This window comes from Sceloporus undulatus, chromosome 1, assembly GCF_019175285.1.
Source record: "Sceloporus undulatus isolate JIND9_A2432 ecotype Alabama chromosome 1, SceUnd_v1.1, whole genome shotgun sequence".
In the NCBI taxonomy this organism is placed as follows: domain Eukaryota; kingdom Metazoa; phylum Chordata; class Lepidosauria; order Squamata; family Phrynosomatidae; genus Sceloporus; species Sceloporus undulatus.
The window spans coordinates 84,552,700-84,569,492 of record NC_056522.1 but is presented as its reverse complement, the minus strand read 5'-3'; the positions used below and the strand labels follow the sequence as shown (position 1 = coordinate 84,569,492).

Below are 16,793 nucleotides of genomic sequence, written 5' to 3'. Positions count from 1 at the left end.
TAGTAGTAGAGCCTTTCTGATGAGCTGTCCATATTGATTGATTGAAATATTTATACCCTGCCCGATATCAAAGTTATCAAAGATATCAGGCTGATTTACAAAAAGCATTAAAAAAATTGCACAATGTAAATCAATAAGCTACATATACCCAAGCCTCTGAGGGGAGGACATTGCATAATTGGGGTGCCAATGTTGAGAAAGTCTTCTTCCATGTCCTAGCACAGTGTATTGATCTCACTAGTGGGACATGGAGGGAGGCCCATATGGGGAGATGCATTTCCACAAGTATCAAGTCATTTAGAGTTTTAAATGTTATCACAAGCACCTTGAACTCAGAGTGGAAATTTATTGGCAGCCAGTGCAAATCTTTTAAGACTGTCATTAAATGCTCTTCATATGGTACTCCAGTCAGCAGTTGAGCTACTGAATTTTACATTACCTACAGTTTCCAAGGACAGCACCACATAGACCACATTTCAGTAGTCTAACCATGAGGTTACCAGTTCACGGACTACTGTGGCTAAGTTATCTGTCCAGGAACAGCCATAACCGATGCACCAGTCAAATCTGGTGCCAAGCACTCGATGCCACAGAGTCCATTTGGGCCCCCAGTGACAAGGAGGGATCTATGTACCTGTTCCTTCAGCAGGAGTGCAACTCCATCCAGGAAAGGCAGTTTATCCAATTCCTGGACCCAAGAACCATCAGTCCAAACAGCCTCCATCTTATCAGAATTCATTTTCATGTTTTTTTCCCTCTCAGTAAGCCCATTACAAGTTCCAGGCATGTTCAGCAACTGCACAGTTGACTCCGATAACAAGGAGCAACAGAACCAAGTGTCATCAGCATATAGATGGCACCACAGTCTAAACCTTCTTATGACCTTCCCCATGGCTTCATATAGAAGTTGAACAGCATGGAGGATAAGATGGAGTCTGGTGGCATCCCACAGATTAATAGACATGGGACTGAACAGAAATCCCCCAATGCTACTCTCTGAAACTAGCCCCCAAAATAGGAATTGAATCACTGCAGAACAGTGCTTTCTACTCCCATTCCACAGAGCTGTTCCAGTAAGATAACTATGCTGAATGGTATCAAAAGCCACTGAGAGATCTAGGAAGATGAATAGGGTAGCACCCCCCCCCCCCCCGTCTTTTTCACAGAATAGGTAATTGATTAGAACAACTAATGCCTTTTCTGTGCTGTAACCTGGCCTGAAACCACACCTGATTGTGCACCTCAAGGCTTAGTGCTGATAAGGCAGTCAGCCAAATGTGAGTGGAATTCACATGGAGGAAATTATTATTTATACTCTCCTGCCTTCTGCCCACACAATTGCATTATTACATGTACTGACAGAAACTTGTTTTTCTGGTATTTCTGTGTGCAAAGGGATCTTGTAGCACCTTTGAGACTAACTGAAGGAAAGAATCTGCATAAAAACATGAGCTTTCGTAGATTTGAGGCTACATCCCCAGATGCATAGAAGTAGGCTCAAGTCTGCGAAAGCTCATGCTATCAGCTTCTTTCTTTCAGCTAGTCTCAAAGGTGCTGCAAGATTCCTTTGCATACTGATTTTTCAGACTAGCAATGCTATGTCTTTAAATTCTAACACTATTGTATTACTATGGAGAGTGTAAGCAGGAAAGGCAAAGTGAATAGTGATTGAGTCTCCATTATCCAAAATATTTGGGGCCTGAATTGTTTTGGAATTTGGATTTTTTTTTCTTGGATTTTGGAATATTTACATAAACATAATGAGTTATCTTGAAGATGGGACCCAAGTCTAAAAATGAAATTCATTTGTTTTGTATTCATCTAATACACATAGCCCAACGTTAATTCTATACATAATATTTTAATAATTTTGTGCATAATACAAAGTTTCTGTAAACTGAACCATCATAAAACAAAGGTGTCACTATCTCAGCCACCCATGTGGACAATTTTAAATTTTGGAGTATTTTAGTTTTCACAGTTCTGGATAAGGGATATTCAACCAGTAATAAATACCATGCTCTATTTGACCTCCATACAGCTGACTAACCAGAAGGTCCCAAATAAAATGGAGAAGATAACGGGTGATATTCCAGATATTTGTGGGCATCAATTTCCACTAGCCAGTCTATTCTGTGATGTGGCATGAGTTGAGCTGAAGTTCAACAACATATGGAAGGCCCAACTTCCCAAATAGGCATAGAATGGAATGAGATAACATAAAACTGTTGTTACTATCTGCTGTCAAGTTGTTTTCAACTTATTGCAACCCTGTGAATAAGAAACCTCTAAAAACCCCTGCCATCAGATCTCAAACACTCAGGGATATGGCTTCTCGATTGAGTTTATCCATCTATGCAGTTTTCCTCTTTTCCTACTCTTTCACTTTTCCAAGTGTTATTGTCTTTTCCAGTGAGTCATGCTGTCTCATGATGTATCAAAAGAATGACAGCTTCGGTTTAGTGATCTTGGCTTCTAGGAAGAGTTTAGGTCTGATTTGCTCTAGGAACCATTCATTTGTCTTTTTGGCAGGCTGTGGTATCCACAGAACTCTCCTCCAACATAATATTTGAATTGTGAGACTGTGAAGACCGCCCATAAGGGGCACAAAAAGTGGCTCCTTTTTGCACCCTGGAAAGGGTGCACTAGCCGTGGCACCATGGCTTTAAGGTGCTCCTTTGGTGCTGCATTGTGTGGATGCAGTGGCATAGGAGTGCTGTGATGCTGCATCCCGTGTGGATCAGCGCACAGCATCACTATATCCTGGGGGGCAGAGTCAGGGCATGTGTCATGTGGATGCCATGCCCCAACTCTGCCCCCAGGCTGGCTTTATGGTCAGTGTGCACAGCCCCTGTGCTGATTTTTGTTTTGTTAGCTTTCTAGACAGTACAACTTTCACACACAAACATAGAATCTGGAAATGCTGTGGCATGAATGATTCTAATTTTGCTATCTATTGATACTAAAGATACCTGTCTTTACACTTGGGGATCTTATCTAGTTATTTCAAAGCTGCCTTTGCAAGTGCTAGTGTTCTGCTTTCTTGACTGCAGTCTCCATTTTTATTAATGTCTGGGCTGAGGTATATAAAATCTTTAACTATTTTGATGTCTTCATTATCCATTTTAAAGTTATATAAATCATCAGTAGACATTATTTTTGTTTTCTTAATGTTTACCTATAATCCCATTTTAACACTTTCCTACATCAAATGCAAAATAGCATACTGCTTTGTTTTTTAAATCTTCAGGTCAAGCATAAATAGGCAATGTACCTAAATATATGAAGATCTTTTAGTTTTGTTCATATCCATATGATTGTTCCTACAGGTTTCATAGGCCAATTTAATATTGCATGCTTATCACATGGAAAGCATGCACTAGAAATAATGTATTGCTGGCTGGAATAGAAATGCAGACTACCAACTGGTTGAAACTGAAATTCCCCTTTTAGTTTTTTTTTTAAAAAGGTGAAAATTACTGTACAGGAATGCACTAATTCAAGATGCAATCAAATCTTGAAATATTTAAAAAGGCAAAAAGCTGACTGTTTTTTCTCCCAGGAAGTGTGGCTCCCAGAAATTGTACTACATAGGTTAAGATGCACAGAGTTAGACAAATAATAAGGAATAAAAACATCCAGTGCAAGAGGTGAATGAGTATTAATACTATACTGCTTTCATTTTGAATATATATTCATAGTAGTGTATTAGTAATAATTAAAAAGGGCTGTATCCAAACGTTCTTTGCTTACAGAATAGTGGTTAAGATGCCAGTTCTGATGATCGGAAGATCAGAAGGTTGGCAGTACAAGGCATGAGTGCTGCGTGATGGGGTGAGCTCCCATCACTAGTCCCAGCTTCTGCCAACCTAACAATTCGAAAGCATGCAAATACAAGTAGATAAATAGGTACCACTTAAGTGGGTAGGTAATAGCGTTCAGTGTAGTCATGCTGGCCACATGACCACCAGAGCAGTCCTTGGACAATGCTGGCTTTTCAGCTTAGAAATGGAGATGAACACTGCCCCCTGCAGTTGATTACGACTAGACATTCATGCCAAGGGACTACCTTTAGCTTTATCCATGCAGCACAGGTGGGTAGGGGTTATATTTGCTGTCCACTTCAGACACAGAGGCCAGAAAGTCAGCAAATGTGTCAGGGCACAGTAGGGTTGTGATGTGGAAGATGAGGAAGGAGGCAGGGTTTATAAGCTCTGACCACTCCATCACTCCCTCTTGGGATGCCAAAACTCAGCCCTCTCACCCAAACATTGATCCAGAGTAGGTTTCAGTTGGTCACATCTGGGTCATGTAGAATTTTCTCCTCTTTCAAAGTCCCCCCCCCCCCCCTTAACCTACACTGCATTTCAGGGATATATTGGTAGTGCTGTTTAACGAACAGGTCACTTGGCAGTTATTATGGGAAGAAAGTGTAGATTTCAGTGAGTACCTGTAGATACCATTTTTGGTGAAGGTCTCCATAATCTCACATTTTGGATATGGGATCCATATCCAGGAGTTGGCATAGGGTATACCCTCACTTTAAGCTATGGAGTGTGATGAGAGAGGGATTTCTAAGGAGGACCATCGCTGAAGACCAGCTAGTCTGTAATCCAATGCAGCTGGGTTGCTCTGGAATCTTGGTAGGATTTGCTTAGAAGGAGATCTATGGGTGACTTCTATCTTAGGGAAAAAAAACCCTTTGTCATTCACAAGTTAAATTATTTGAACAGTTAAAACAAAGTGACCCTACTCTACCAAAGACTTGTGTCTGGTCTCATGATTTATCATAGGGCTACCAAACCTCTTTATTAGAGCAGAGACTTTCAGTAAAGGAAGATAGAGGAGATGAGATGTTCCCTGTACTATATGTGCTCTGGAAAATGTGGAATTTTTAGAATAGTGTGGGACAAGAAGAAAACAATGAAGAAACTGTGGAAAATGGCTCCCTTCCCTCACAAACTTCCATAGGAACAAAACACTGTTTGTGAACATATATAACTGGATCCAATTCAAAGAGATAGTTCACATCCCTTAAATCAATGGTAAGCTATAGAGCAGAAAGATCCTTTATGCTAGATCCATTACTCCAGCAATTCCTAAGTACAGTGGGTCCTCGCCTTACGCGGGGATCCGTTCCGGATCCCGCCACGTAAGGCAAATTCCGCCTATGCTCAAGCCCCATTGTAAACAATGGGGCTCGTGCATGGCGGCACATGGGGCACAACCAGCGTGCGCACCCTTTCAATTGAATGGGACATGCCGCCCCTTCCGCCCCGCGGCTTGAGCATGTAATTACCTTTACAAAATACCATCTTATTGTGGAAGGCAAGCCAACAAGCTTAATATGATGGTTAGTTAACTAGCAGTTGTGGTTAAACGTTCAGGTTACATAACTAATAGGAATGTAACATAACATAAGGAACGTAGCATTGAGAATTTTTTTATTAAAAGATGAAGTGTGTTGGCATTACTCTTTAAGGGCTTGGCTAATTATTTACTTCCAGTACAGTAGCTGTATAGTTTAATGATCTGAAAACGGTACAGTGGGCATGCAGACTTTGAAGTTTCAAGATGATTCACAGTACTGCAGTTATTTCATAGTTTCCTGAAGCGAAAAGATAAATACCCAGAGTTTAATTTTTGGTTTAGTGCTGCCAAACTAGCTGGTTTTCTTTTTCTTTTTGATTTGCTGAAGGTATTGTTTTCTAAACTGACTTTATAATCCTGTTTGTTAAACTGGGAACACTGTGTGGCCTACAATAACTATAGCTCTTTTTTCCCATTCAGGACATCAACATTCTTTTTTTTTAAAGCATAGAAATTATATTAAGCCAACACAAAGTTGTTTCCCTCTCATACTAGTTTTATGCTTTTCTCATATTAGTTCATGTGGAAGTGGGAGATGTAATCTTCTGCACAAACAGTTTTGTACCTGAAGTTCTTTGTAGGTCCTTCAACAGTCACTGTACATATGTGTGTGTGTGTGTATGTGGGGGGGGGGGAGGGCAGCACAATTGCAGCAAATGGGTTACATTTTGGGGTGATACTTATACCTTCAAGCTAACCCCAATTCATAGAGGTTCTGTGGGAAACCAAAAGCTTAATTGCCCCTTGGTGGAATCTGAGAAGGTGTCTAAACTGGAACGTTTGTTTTGATATTTGAGAGATGAGAGGGGTTGATTTGATTGATGATGCTTCATGGACTTTACAACACCTTGACATGATCTGGAATGGGAGGGCAGGAAAATAGTGTTTAGGAATATGCAAGAAATAAAAGGGGAATTCTGATCTTGTGTGATCTCATAGAACTCATCTTTTGGCTTTTGGTTTCTGTCAGAAATGCAGAGTGGGAGGATGGCAACACTCTTCCAGCAAACTCCTCCGTATCCATGCCTTTCCACTAGGGTGGATCTACATGCCATTCACATTACATATTCTGGTGCCATGTATGCCAAGACACCCATGTCCACTCATGCTGGCACCTACTGTTGTATCAAACTACAGCTGGATTAAAAAAATACAGTGCACCTGTGCCAAGCTCAGGCTTTCCATCCACAGTTTGAGCTTCTGTGGACAGCAAGTAATGACTATCTCAATGGGCACATGTGCTCAAGCAGCGCAAGCGGGAGCATGAGCCCATTGAGAAGAACAGGGCTTCAGGTTATGTATTTTTTTTTATTATCTGTACCATTGTCTCAAACAACCATTGCTTTAAGCAGCCATTCTTTTAAGCAACCATACTCTGCTACCAAATAACAACAAAGCGTACTATAAATAAGCTTTATCTATATTTGTTTAAATGGTTAAAAAACAATGTATATAACAAAAGTATACAAAACCAATATATACAAAGGATACAAAATAAACCATAGTAATAATGGCAAGCACAATAACAAATAGCAAATGATACAAAATATATATATATATATATAAAACACAAATATAATACAACAGAAAAGAAGGCTTAGAATAGAGTGAGTAAAAGAGGGAGAGAGAGACTCACAACTAAAGCTAGCCTTATTAAGGCTCAAAAGTAGATTAGCGCTATACATATACAGCTGAAGGTCATCTGTATTCTCAGTAGCTCTCCAATAACCCTATAATGGGCATTAACCCTATAATGACTCAAGTATACAGCTTGTTTCCAACACACGAGGGGATCCGGAACAGATAGCAAGAGTGCACTGTATATTGGGGGATGTTTGGAAGTTTACAACTCTGCCCTCCACACTGCAACACTTTATAGAACCTATTACTAATGGTTCATTCACACACTGTTGTTTTTAGCAGAACTATGTGAATAATCTCACTCAAGCATTCTGGGTTTGTTGTTTACACTATGGAACTTCATTTATGCGTATCTCTGTGAATTTGGTTGTTCATATATGTCAGCAGTCGAACAAAGATGGAATCGATGATGTGAATGTTTTTGAAGCATATTCAAGGCATGCAGAGTATTATTCCATTTAATCCTGGATTTATTCACATCAGCTATTCACACAGCTGAGAATCCAAATCTTTTTTTAAAAAAACTTGGAACAGAATCCGATATAAATTATCCTTGGTTAAGTGGGGGTTTTGGCAGGCCCCCTTCCCTTAAAAATGCATGTGAACAACAAAGATTTAACCCAGATTCTACTCGGATTATTTTCACCATTTGAATAACCCTTAAGCTACACAAAAGGCTGCAGATAGCAGAGGAAGGGCAGTAAGTCCCATTGTGCTGATGTGTTAGGCCCTGCTAACAAAATGCTGATGAGACTAACTACTTTGCTGCTGTTATTAACTGCCCTTGAGTTGAACTTGACTCGTGGTGAGCCTGTGGATAAGATCTCTCCAAGACTCCCTGTACTCCACAGTTCCTACAGGCTCAGGCCTGTGGCCTCTCTCAATGAGTCCAACTATCTGGTATTTGGTCTCCTTCTCCTTCTACTGTCCTTTACCTTTCTTAGTATTATTGTCTTTTCTAATGATGCCTGCCTTCTCATGTTGCCAAAATATGATAGTTTCAGGTGAGTCATTATGTTTGGGCTTGATCTGTTCTAAAAACCATTTGTTGTCTTCTTGGCCATCCATGGTATTCTCAGCACTTTCCTCCAGCACCACATCTCAAAGTAATTGTGTCTGTTGGATTTCTTCAATGCCCAGCTCTCATATCCATGCATAGTGATGGCGAATACAATGGCTTAAACGATCCTCACTTTAGTGTTCAGAGTTAACACTATATAGTGTTCAAATGTAGCAGTATTCCTATTTCTTTGAGAACATTCCATAGCTTTTCATGGTCTATACAGTCAAAGGCTTTACTATAGTCAATTAACACATGCAGAATTACTACTAACTTGTATATCATTATAATCATTTTATCAAGAATTCATTTGCAACTCTCAGAAGATAACAGCTGCAGTTCATAGAGAAAGCATTTTGCTTGGACGTCTCACAATATCCAGAGCAAAAGTAGTGATTCTTCCCTTGAGCAAAGTCAGATGTCAGAAGTGGACTGCATTTCATAAGCATCGCTGCATTTCAAAGGGCAGGAGGAGGGAAATACTGTCCATTGGAAAAGTTTATTTCATCTTATCTGGCTAGCCGATGCCATGGCAAAGTACAATTTATAATCACCTTTCTTGTTTTATGCTTCATCTGTGAAGAAATAACGCAGTTTGTTATGAAGAAATAACACAGTTTTATGTCACTTTAACTACCATGGCTCAATGCTATGAAATTATGGGATTTGTAGTTTTGTGAGATATTTAGCCTTCTCTGTCAGAGAGCTCTTGTGCAACAACAAACTACATATCCCAGGATTCCATGGTTGTGAGCCGTAGCAATTGAAGCCGTGTGAAACTGCATTATTTCTGCAATGCACATGCAGCACCACTTCTCTGTTTACACTTAAACAGAACATAATAGTAATGAATTATTATTTATATTATTATTATTATTACATTATAATAATAGCTAATAATAGTTAACAATTTATAAGAATTTAATAGAATTCAAATGTTACCATGTATCCTGCTAAAATATTGAACAAAATTTATTTTAAATTTGTATATAAAATGTGTTCAAACATTTTGAGAAATTTAATCATCCATGTTATTGAACTATTATAATTTATGAAGTTTTAAAAAATTAAGTTCTCCTGCTAAATTTGTACTATGCCTTTCCCCATATATTAACAGTTATCTATTAAATAAGTGACGGCCTCAACAAACCAGCAATAAAGGCCTGCATTGGGGTGGAGTGGGGGTGTGGCATCTGCACGACACCCCCCCCCCCAACTCTGCCCCCATGCTGGTGTGATGCTCTGCACCCTACCACACGGCGGGAAGCATCACAGCACTCCTCTGGTGCTGTGTCCAGATGATGCCGTGCCAAAGGAGTGCCAAAAAGCCACAGTGCCGGCAGCTATGTTTCCCTTTCCATGGCACAAAAGCAGCTGCTTTTTGCAGCTCCTTTTTGCATGACAGAAAGGCGAGGTTGGGGCCACAGCGTGCAGTTTCTGTGGCCTCGATCTGGAGAAGACAAAGGGGGGCTGCAGGCTGCCCTTTAGGGGTGGTCTGCTCAGCACCTCAATCTCTACAGACAACCATATTTATTTGTATGGCTACAGACTGCTGTATACAAGAACCATCTCTGATGCTGAGGAACAGAGCAGAGGCATAAGGCATTAGGAAACATCAGAATAAAAGTGTGCATTTTATTCCTTCTTCCCAAATCACACTGGGATGATAGAATAGTAAGGGCCAGTCCCACAGATCCAAAGAAGATGTAATCTGGTTGTCAATTCAGTTCTTAGCTGGTGGGAGAAGAAGGCAATATCGACTTTAGATTTTCAGATTTTTCTGGAACTTTGTACCTTTTCTTCCGCTCTCACAAGGTGGATACACTATACAGTTTGAGGCATGTAGGCATCCTTAATAAGTAGTACTACTTAAATATCTATTTTTTGATAAATTATTTCATGTGGGCTGCCATATGTTGTTGATCTACAGTTCCAAGCCTTCCTCACTATTGTCTATGCTAGCTAGGACTGCTGGGAGTTGCTTGATTCCTACTGATGACTTTTTCTGCATGGGTCAGAATACTCTGGGAGAAGTACCTGAAAGGTACTGCAAAGTCTGCCCATTACCTGGCATTCCAGAGCTATGGTGGGTGACTGTTCACATGCACGCCCTGATGTGCGACCTGCTGCCGCCATTGTGGATCACTCTCTCTAAGGAGAAAGATGAGGCACCCAGCATTGATCGCATGACTGGACACTTCATTCTGACCAGAGATAAAGCAGTGGTGGCAGGTGGCACAGTGGGACATGTTGTAAACAGCTGCCCACCATCGCTCCAGAAGCCTCCAAAATAACTGGGCAAAAGGTAAATCTTTTAAATTTGGCGTACAGTGGGTTCAGTGCTGAACTGGCTGGACATTGTCTGGACAGGTCACACCAGAACTAGGGGTTGGGTCCTGCTTTATCAGGATACTTGCCATGAGGACAGGGGAAGGACATGGTATTGACCCATGTGAACATGACCTCAGAGGACTACCATTCAAAAGACCCTCCTCTCCTCTTATCTTATTAGCTATTAGCTTCTATATTGCTCTAGAATGCTTACTTTCCAAGAGCAAATTAGGATCTGTAAAAATAAGAACAAAAGACCTGACAAATCAACATATGTTTTGCTGATAGCACAGTTAGTTACTCAAAGTTTAATGCCAACATGACATGATATAGGTGCTCCCTTTGCTTTCAATGCATACTTCTTTCTTAATCTTCTCTTCTCCTTTTAAAAAACTCTAAATGTATATCTATACATCTATGGGGCAAAACAGACCAGCTAGAAACACTGACATTGGGGTGGAGTGGGGTGTGTGGCGACTGCATGCCACACGCCCTGACTTCGCCCCGATGCCAGCATCATGCCATGTGCCTGACCACATGGCAGGGGCATCATGGTGCTCCTTTGATGCAGTGATTATACATGCTGCACCAAAGAAATGTCAAAAGGCTGCCACTGTGACGGCAAGGGCAGCTTTTTACTGGCTCTAAAAGGAGCAGCATTTTACCTTTCTTTTTAGACCTGGCAAAGTGCTGTCTCGGGGAGCAGTGTGCAGTTGCCACAGCCCCAATCTGGCACTGAAAGGGCAGTGGTAAGCCGCTCCTTTGGGGCCATCTGTTGAGCCCCGATATCTACATATATAGAGAAAGAGATTACTTTTTCCATGTCTTTTCAGTACTGCTGCCTTTTCTCTTTACCTCTGGATTGATTGCCTTGTGTCTTGAATTCTCTTAGATCTTTTCTTTTCCCTTGAGGTGCATTTATGTACTGCCTTGAGGTACATTTAGTGGATTGCTTACCTGTGCCAGATGAAAGGTTTTACTGACTTAAAAAAAAAAATCTGAAGACACTTCTCATACATATTTATATCACAAGGGGAAATGGGGGTTTCATTTCCCCATCCATTTTCATATAAACAGTTTATTTCTTTTCTTTCCTATTCCTTCTGTCTCGCATTGCATTTTTTCATATTTCTTTTGTTTTAATTTTTCCATTGATTTGAATAGTCCTAGCTTGGCTGTAATTTAAATTTGTGTTTGCCCTGCTGATCCTATGAAACTTCTACTGGTGGGCAAATCAAATTTTGGCCATTTTAAAAAATTTTTGATGAGTGAACTGAGAAATTGGCAGTACCAAAAAAAGACTTTGTGGGGGACTGCATGACCGTTGCCCAACCCTGCTTTAAAGTGTGGTTTCAAAAATGGAATCTACTTCTGCCCACATCACATCATACTAGTGGGTTCTGCAATTATATTAAATAAGGACCAGCCACAATTCTGGTCTGTTACTGTTATTAATTACTTTTTCTAGGCATATGATTTGATTTTTATGGTGTCAGAAATGTATCTTTCATACTTCTCATTTGCAGAGTATTACAAATACTTTGTTCTCAAAGGAAGCAACAAATAATTTTAACCATTTTCTTCTTCTGCAAGAGAATACAAGACTCACCTAAAATTTTCATACAGTCCTTTTTGCATAGGAAACAGCACTTTCTATTTCTGTGACAACATTTACTGTGCAGAAATATTATTTTTGCTCCAGAAAATGCTGTTTCCTGTGCAAACAGGTAGAGTTTTGTGCAGAATAAGTCCTGAACTGTGAAGATTCTTGTCGGTCCAGGATTCTTCTTGCCAGGATTTTCTGACACTTGAGAAACATATTTTTCAACAATTTTTCTAAATATTTCCAAATGTTCTTTCCATTCCTGGAGCTGTGCACATGAATACATACATTCATTTTGTCTGCTCTGAGAACCACTGCAACAGAAATGTCATGTCTTAAACTCACTGGCAGAAAGGCAGGATGTAAATGTAAATAACATTACTAATCATGTGATTATTCAGTGAGATTATAACAAATAACATATAAACATATGATGTTAAAGAGTAAGGCACTGATCACTACTGCTGTGTGTAGTGATAGCAAGATACATGTCATTTTAAACAAATGGATTAGAAATAGTTTTTCAGTGATTAGTGGTAACAGCCAAAAAACATTTTAAAGTAGGAATGGAAAGAGTAATTGAAAATATTTTTCAAAATTATTTTAAAGAAGGATTTCTCAAGTGTTGGGAAACCCAGATGGACTAGAATCTTCATAATTTGGGACTATGTATATGAGCTTTTTCTTGTTATTGTCATTCTGCTTTTTTAATTGCTGTTTTCCGTTTTGTAAATGCAGTTGTTTGTGCAGGAAGCTTTTTTAGACAGAAACAAGTTATTTTCTGTGCAGAAAAATGCTGCATTTTGTTCAGGAAACTTCTTTTCTGTGCAGAAAATGTGATTTTCTGTGGGGGGAAAACACATACACATGTTTCGACACTAAGTAAGCTCTAGTCTATAAATAATCTTCAAAAGCTTTCTCATAGCAATGAGAAAAATGTGAAAATTATTTTCTTTCCTACAAGAATGAACTTTATAAAGATTTACTTCCCTAGTTTAAAGGATCAAAGACTGGTAACTTACATTCCTTAAGTTACAAGAATGCGTGGAAAGACAGAGAAAACTATATGCCCTTCTTATGATTTCCACAGATTTGGCTGTGTGTAATGAGAAGAATTCATCAGTTGGATGAATGATCTGGCAGTGCAGCTTTATATTTTCTTAAAGTAAGCAAATACTTAGTGGCTACCTTAATAATCCTTAGAGGCTGAAAGTAATGTGTTACAAATAACAACATTAATATGCTATTTCAGGCAGGGGGAAGGAATGAGGGCATCATAATATTCATTTTGCAAAATATTGTCTGATGCTATAATTTTGCTATGCTGTGCATGAGCAAGGTAATGAGTTCCTTTTTTTAAATAAAAAAGTACTTAAAATAATTTTCCTTTTAAAAGGTAACTTTGCAACCTTTGAAATTTCCATCACGTTTTAATATACAATTTCTCTTTCAAAGAAAATAGTAAATGGAAATATTTGGTGCTCTGGGGAAACAACACGTGTTCTGTTTTTCTTTCTCATAAAACTTCAGAGACTGCAGTATTGACTTATAAATCCAGTTAGCCTTAACTTTGCTGTTTGTTATGAAACTGATTTGTGTGATTTCCCAAAGCTCATGTTAAAGTCTGCCACTGAATGCTAATAAACTCCAGTGAGTCTGAGTTGTGTCTGGGTTAAGAGCTACGATAGTGAGAGGTAAGGCCACTCAGAGGGTGGGGAAATTGGAAAAGAGATGAATTGGAAATAGATATGGTCAGAGTCCATTAATATTGATAGGCAAATGAAAGTGGAACTGTTGATGTAGTTAACAAGATCATAGTGAGAGAAACATTTCGCCACCGAGAGAGACAATGTACCTGAGAAGTATTTATTTTTGTACAAATACAAGGAATGTACTTCTGGCTGAAATAAAAGATGAGAGTACAAGCAGAATTACTACTTTCTGTCAACATCTTTCAGTTGTACACACTGGAGTTATAAAACACTGAGTCAATGACTAACTTGCCCAAGTAAGCTGTTTCAGCTCACATCTGTATAAATTACCTGATAAATATGCAGCCTGCTCAAGGAAGCAGATTCTTTTTACCATTTGTAGAAAGGTGGAACAAACTCCTACAACCCCTTTGATTTTCAGAGACCTGTCCTTCTGCTAGAGTTGGATGGACATTTTCTTGGAAGATGTGTTTCTGACTCTCTTATCCCTCCAATAAAAAGGAGGATACTTTTAACGAATTTTAAAGATTTTTTAGACTATTCCCCACATGTTTTGTGGTAACAGCCATCCTTTCTCCTCCAGAGTTGGTCTGGGGCAATGTAGAACATAATAGTAGTTGTCTGTAAGGGTTTAAATCCTTGCTGATTTTGTACAGTGTGCCCTTGCCTTATGCAGGGATCCGTTCCAGAGCCCCCCCGCATAAGGCAAGTAGCACCTGTGCTTGAGCCCCATTGAAAATAATGGGGCTTGTGCATGTCATGCAGCGTGGTGTGTGTGCTGAAGGCACACACACCATTGTTATTTCTGTCACGCGGATGGAAGCCACATAAGGGGCGCCCGCATATGACACGGGTACACTGTAGTTGCACATGGCAAGAAAATATTTTAAAACTTCTCCCACTGGCAACATTTTGAGATATTTTTAACACATTTTTAAAAGTTTTTTTTTTGCCTTAGATGTTTATGTAGAAATTTTGGAATGAGTTTTTTTGTGTATGAAAAATATTTTTTGCAAAATTTCATTTTTGCATGACAGCCATTGTGTTTTGCAGAACAGCAACAATTTATTTTTGGTCCCTAACGCAGAGAAAAAGAAAACTCAACAGAATTGTGGTTTTTTCCTCCTCAGACCTGGGGTGTGACATAACTCTTGCAGTGACTGAGAACTTTTCCAATATGATGTCTTGATGTCTGGTCACCCTGTATGGGAAGAGCCTTGGGGGAGGGAAGGAAGCCATACTACTTCCATCGCTAATGGGGAATTGTACCCAACTGAAACTGTTCAAGAATTTCTACTTCCACTAGAAAAAATCAGTGAAGTAGTTTCCACAATTTGTTTGTCCACTTATAGGATAAATAATTTCAAGGGAGTACATGCAGTTCTCTTATGCATTCTTTCCCATTATGCTCTTCTGAGTAATTCATAACAACTTTTTTTTCATCTGTACCTTTAAGAATGCATGAAAGCTTGAATGGGGTGCGCGCCACACCATGCACCATGGCGGCATGTCCCATTCAAATGAATGGGGCTTAATCATTTACAGAATTTGCCTTATGTGGGGGGGCTCCAGAACGGATCCCCTGCTTAAGGCGAGGGTACACTGTAGAGCATTAGGTTCTACAACCAGCTTCTTCAGGAGACTGTCAAAATGGTTTGGTGAAAGATGTGAACTACAAGGGTTCATTACAGTTTTTCAGATGAGGTTGTGCCAACTACAGAGGGGCAGTTGAGGGACCAATGTGGAATAGGAGGGAATAAGGGATAGAGAGGAGGCTTCATTTAATATGGCAAAAAGTTAATTTGAGGTGCTTTATTAATTATAAGGAAGTTCTTCTTTGGTTTGAATGGAGATATTAAAGCCCAAGCAGTAGTATGAAAAAAATGTTGCCTATTGTGCATTTTTTTTCACATCCTAGTAAAAAGAACTTTGACATAGTTAGCATTGATAGTAAACATGTTGGCTTGGGCTTCTGAGAGCTATAGTCCCAGAAATCACCTTTTCAAGCTCTGTATTTCTTTGCTGAGACTCTGCAGTACATATTGGTACAGGAAGAGTGGTTGAGAGATAGGCAATGTGATTGTGTGAGGTCAGGAGTTTTCCCTAAATATTTATAAGTGAGACAGGAAGAAGAAGAAGAGGAACTAGTGTACTATATCAGAGGAAAATAAATATTGAATGCCATGTCCACTTTGAGCCATGTCTTGTTGACATGTTAGTTAGTCCTTCATTTCCTGCATGGTCATGGGGGAAAATGTGCCTCATTAAAGAGAGAAACCATTAGATGATTGGGCAGAAGGCACTGTAATGAAAGTATGAGAGACATTTGCTGCTTTTAAATTAAGGAAACATTTCTTTGGGTGAAAGAAATAAGGAATTACATACAGAACTTTATGGTTAAATCAGGATATTTGAATGGGTCATCAAAAAAGCTAATTATCTGAAAGAATTTCTCTCTTTTAGTTAGCCAAAGATCCTTAAAAATAGCAGGATGCAGTCTTACCATTGTTTAGATTTAGGAGTTTGTAGCCTTCATTTTAAATTTCTTATATCCCACAACAGCCCATTAGACTAAATAGAAAAATTCTAGTTCATTTGTCAGAACACTGTGTATTTTGTTGGTATTTCCCCTATGTTTTGATCCAGCCTTGCCATTGAACAGCTATTTTTATGGAGTGTTGGCAAGAATTGGAGAGGGCTTTCCCATTCTTTCTGAGCCCCTAATCTTGCACTGTGCAAGGTCCTTTTGAGTTTTAGGAGTTCCAGGGTAATGCAGTGTGCATACAGTCTGTAGTCTTATGATATACAAATATGAATCTATAGCAGAATAGAATGTGCTATACATTTAAGCCACAGCAGCATTCTGTATATTTGTGCCTTTGAAAAGCATTTTAAAACTTCAGCTGATCTAAAGGGCTAAACTGTTCACTGGAGCTTAAAACAACCTGCCTTGAATTCCATTTTGGATGAAAGGTGGGATATTATTCCCCCAAATAAAAAATAAAATTCAAAACAGATCTCATAACTTCTTTGTCATAGTATCTTCACTACCTACTGGTCTGTTTCCAGGCACATA

The 16,793-nt window shown here is 39.3% G+C and overlaps 1 protein-coding gene across 1 annotated transcript in view; it reads left to right on the top strand.

The window, feature by feature from the left end:
* The window catches only part of ESR1 (estrogen receptor 1), a 184,142-nt gene that overhangs the window by 109,288 nt on the left and 58,061 nt on the right, over positions 1-16,793 (top strand).